General features: G+C 34.4%; 1 pseudogene; it reads left to right on the top strand.

Moving 5' to 3' along the window:
* The first annotated feature begins 3,165 nt into the window (after window positions 1-3,165).
* LOC127965740 (uncharacterized) lies at window positions 3,166-3,284 on the top strand (annotated as a pseudogene).
* Window positions 3,285-5,000: the final 1,716 nt, after the last annotated feature.

Below are 5,000 nucleotides of genomic sequence, written 5' to 3'. Positions count from 1 at the left end.
AGTTACTAAATCAAATAAAAACAACAGTAGGAGATGTAGACAAAAAAGACTGTGATGAAGAGATAACAGAAGAAGAGATAAAAAGAGCAATAAGTGAATTAAACAAAAATAAAAGTCCAGGTATAGATGGTTTGGGGAGTGAATTTTATATAGTTTTTAAAGATTTTTTAACCAGTATTTTAAAAGAAGTATATGAAGACATTTTTAAAAAAGAGGAAATGAATCAGAGAATGGGGATGGGATTAATAAAGTTGATATATAAAAGAAAAGGAGATAAAGTAGACCTAAAAAATTATAGACCAATTACAATGCTGAATACAGATTTGAAAATTTTAACAAAAGTTTTAGCCAATAGATTGAAAGAGGTAATGCCAACCATAATTAAAACAAATCAAGTGTATGGAGTAAAAGGGAAAGATATAGCAGATACAACTTTAAGTATAATAGATAGAATAAGATATATGAAAGAAAAAAAACAAAAAAGGATATGTTATTAGTTTGGATTTTGAGAAGGCCTTTGATAGAGTGGAGCATGATTATTTATTTGGAATTTTAAGAAGGTACGGGTTTGGGGATAATTTTGTCAAGTGGATTACAATTTTATACAGGGGAGCAATAACAAGAATACAGTGTAACGGTTTTTTAACAGAATGTTTTAAAATTACTAGGTCAATAAGACAAGGATGTCCATTATCGGCGCTTTTATATTCTTTAGTTGCAGAACCATTGGGATTAGCTGTTAAAATAGATGAAGACATAAGAGGGATAAACATTGAAGGAAGTGGGGGAAATGAAAAAATATTTCAATATGCAGACGATACAACAATAATAGTTAAGGATATAGAGAGTGTTAATAAAGTAATGGAAGTGGTACAGATGTTTTGTAGGGATCAGGAGGCAAGATAAATGAAGAAAAAACAACATATGTGAGATATGGAGGAGTAAATGCTTTAACTGATTATTTTCATTTTAAAGAAACAAAAGAAATAAGGATTTTAGGTGTTCTAATGGGAAAAGATGAAAGGAATGTTAAAGAAAAAATGTGGGAAGAAATAGTAGGAGGAATTGAAAGAAGGTTAAATTTTTGGAAATTGAGGACTTTAAGTTTAAAAGGGAAGGTTTTAATTTTAAATGTGTTAATGGTGTCAAAGTTGTGGTATGTTTTATATGTGACTGCTATGCCAGTGTGGGTGGAGAAAAGGTTGAAAAAATGTTTTTTAGATTTTTTATGGAATGGTAAACCGTCAAGAATTGCATACAGTACATTAATAGGAGAAGTAGGGAAAGGAGGGATGGGATTAATTGATGTTGAACAGAGAAAAAATAGCTTAAGAGTTAAAATAGTAAAAAAATATCTAGATGATGGTCACAAAGCAGCATGGAAAAAGACAATGGAATATTTTTTAAACAAATGTGGGGATTTTAACATGGGGGATGGGATTTTATGGATGAAAACTAAGAATTGGATGACAGAGTGCTTACCAGAGTTTTATAGGGAAATGTTTAGTGCCTGGGGAAAATGTTTAGACAAAGTTGAGTATGATCCACATGGGAGAGAAAACATTTTAAATCAACCTCTGTTTTAAACAAAAACATTTTAAAACAAGACAAAGAATTGTTTTTAAAGAAATGGATGGATGTGGGGATAACAAGAGTGAGAGATGTTTTGTATGAATTTAAAGAAGGGTTTTTACCGACACAATTTATTGTAGATGCAATGGAGGAGGCAAAAGAGGATTACAGTGAACAAGAAATAAAAAATAAATATGAAATCATTAAAAATGCAATACCTAAAGAGTGGATAAAAAGAATAGAAAGTATGGAAGGAGAGCCAAAAGAGAAATGTATTCATGTGAAGTTTGGGGAAAAAATTTATGATTTTAAGGAATGTACTGTGAAAATGATTTATTGTGCTTTTAGAGATGATGTTTTTAAAGAGCCGATTGTAAATGGATACTGAGTGCAGAAATTCAAAGATTTAAAAAAAGAGTGTATATGGAGAAACATGACGGGGAAATGTGTGGAAACTAAATTGGAATGTTTGGAGTATTTTATAAGGCATAAAGTGGTTTTTACTAATGTAATTTTAAATAAAATAGGAATGGAAGAAAATGCTCTGTGTAAAGTGTGCCAGGAAGAGGAAGAGGGGATTTTACATATGTTTTTACATTGTAGAGAGTTGGAGGACTTTTTAAGGAAATGTAAATGTTTAATTAAAGATGTGACTGAGGAGTGGGATGCAAATATAATGGAATGGAACAGAGTTGTCATGTTTGGTTGGGAAAAAAAGTGTAAAAACAAAAGTTTCATTAATCTGTGTGTAATGCTAATGAAAAGTGCAATATGGGACAGAAGAACTTTGGCTAAAAAGGAAAAAAATTTGTTGGATGTTTGGAGTGTGTTTAAAAGAAAAACAGAATTATATATTGAAAGACTGTATGTTTACTTTAAAGGTGTAAATATGTTAGACTCTTTTTATGATGTTTTTACCCCAAAAGTCTGTTGTGTTTTAAACGATTTAATGTGGAGTTTGCCAGAAAGTGGAAGAGTTTTTTAAATTATCTATGTAAAGGAAAGATGTGTAATGTAGAGATGTGTAAAGTCAATGTTATGTATTTTCTATTGATTGTGTTTAATCGATTGTATTTTATTGATTGAAATTTCTTAATAAAAAAAAAAAAAAAAAAAAAAAAAAAAAAAAAGGCCATGCCCGATCTCGTCTGATCTCGGAAGCTAAGCAGGTTTGGGCCTGGTTAGTACTTGGATGGGAGACCGCATGGGAATACCAGGTCCTGTAAGCTTTTTGGAAATTTGTTACTTAGTATATAATAATTTTGCCAAAACATAGAGTCAATGCCCGATTTCTGAATATTAGCAGGTTTGGGCCTGGTTAGTACATGGATGGGAGACTGCCTGGGAATACCAGGTGCTTTAAACTTTTTGGAAAATTTCACAAATTATATAATAATCTTGCAAAAAAAAAAAAAAAAAGTCAATGCCCAATCTCTGAATCTTAGCAGGCTTTATGTCTGGTTAGTACTTGGATGAGAGACCGGCTAGGAATACCAGGTGCTTTAAGCTTTTGGGTTTTCTTTCCTACTTAGATAATGTACTGGCGATTAGATTGGCTGATCTCTAAATAGCCCTCTCTTTGCGGCATTTTTCGCTTACGGCCATACCAACCTGGCTATGCCCGATCTTGTCTGTTCTCGGAAGCTAAGCAGGTTCGGGCCTGATTAGTACTTGGATGGTAGACCGCCTGGGAATACCAGTTGCTGTAAGCTTTTTGGAAATTTTTCACTTAGTGTATAATAATTTTGCTAAAAAATAGAGTCAATGCCCGATCTCTGAATATTAGCAGGTTTGGGCCTGGTTAGTACATGGATGGGAGACTGCCTGGGAATAACAGATGCTTTAAACTTTTTGGAAAATTTCACAAATTATATAATAATGTTGCAAAAAAAGAAAAAAAAAGAGTCAATGCCCAATCTCTGAATCTTAGCAGGCTTTATGTCTGGTTAGTACTTGGATGAGAGACCGGCTAGGAATACCAGGTGCTTTAAGCTTTTGGGTTTTCTTTCCAACTTAGATAATGTACTGGCGATTAGATTGGCTGATCTCTAAATAGCCCTCTCTTTGCGGCAGTCTTCGCTTACGGCCATACCAACCTGAGGGCGCTAGAGTGCAACAGGAAGTGAGTTGGCAGTAGTAGGAAGAGAGAGGCTCTTCCATTTTGTAGTTTGGTTTAGTTTTATTAGTTGGTTTGTTTGTTTTTTGTTTGTGTTGAGTTTATATTAGTTAGTGTTTTTTTTAACCCCAAACAGTTTATACTGTTTGGGGTTTCATATAACAAAATGACAGATTTAATGGACAAAGGACACGGACTGTCAAATGGACATGAGATGGGGATCAGAGAATCTGGATATATTGCTGACGAGATGGAAAGGAATATGAATGAAGGGAATGCTGAAAGCAGGAATGAGACTTGGGCAAAGGTGGTTTCAAGGAGAAAACAAGATGGAAAAACCAATGGACAAGACAGAAAAATAGAACTACAAACAACTGAAGGTACTGGAACTAATAATGGAGTTGAAGTAAAAAGAAATGATTTATCTCAACGACAGCAAATGATAAAGAAATTGAGCCACCAAACAAAGTATCAGAGGCAATACAGAAAAGAAGCAACATTAACAATGACTGTAAAAGATATAGAAAACACAACAGTAATAATGATCATTAAATCAGTTGAAGAGAAAGTAGGAATTGGAAAACTGATCGGACTAAGAAGAAAGAATAACAATGAATTTGAAATGACTATGGAAAGTGAGTTGGACTGTGATTCACTGTTGAATGGAATCATGATTAACGGAAAAGAATGTGAGATAAGGAAACTGTGTGCAACAGAAAGGATGGTATCTTTCTTGAGTCTGCCCAGCTATATAGAAGATGAGGAAATCATTCAAAAACTGATAGATTGGGGAGTAACTCCCATATTGCCTCTAAGAAGGAGATATCATCCGGGGACAACAGTGGCGGACGGAACACGTTTTCTAAAGGTAAAGTTTCCAAAAGAAGTGACATCTTTGCCATATAATACCAGGTTCATGACTGAAGAAGGAGTGCAGTACTACAGAGTGATTCATGACAACCAATTGAAGACATGCAGGATCTGTGTAAGTGTGGAACATGAGAAAAAGGACTGTCCGCAATTCAAATGTCGAGACTGTTTTGAGCAGGGGCATTATGCGCGGGACTGCAAAGTCCCACGGTGCCAAGGCTGCGACAAAGCAATCATGAGATGCAGATGAGAGATGGAACATGAGGTAAATGAGGACACAAATATGGACGTACAGGAGGTGATGGGAGATACTGCAACTGAGCATTTAAATGATTCACTGCGGCAGACTCAAGGAAAGGAAGATGAACAGGACAATGAGGAAGAGGAGGAAACCAACAAAGATGAGAATGAAGAAAAGAACAAAGATGGAGAACAAGGAATG

The sequence above is a fragment of the Carassius gibelio genome, chromosome B9 (genome assembly GCF_023724105.1).
Source record: "Carassius gibelio isolate Cgi1373 ecotype wild population from Czech Republic chromosome B9, carGib1.2-hapl.c, whole genome shotgun sequence".
Taxonomy (NCBI): domain Eukaryota; kingdom Metazoa; phylum Chordata; class Actinopteri; order Cypriniformes; family Cyprinidae; genus Carassius; species Carassius gibelio.
The sequence above is the reverse complement of the archived record's forward strand: the minus strand, read 5'-3'. Positions and strand labels throughout refer to the sequence as shown.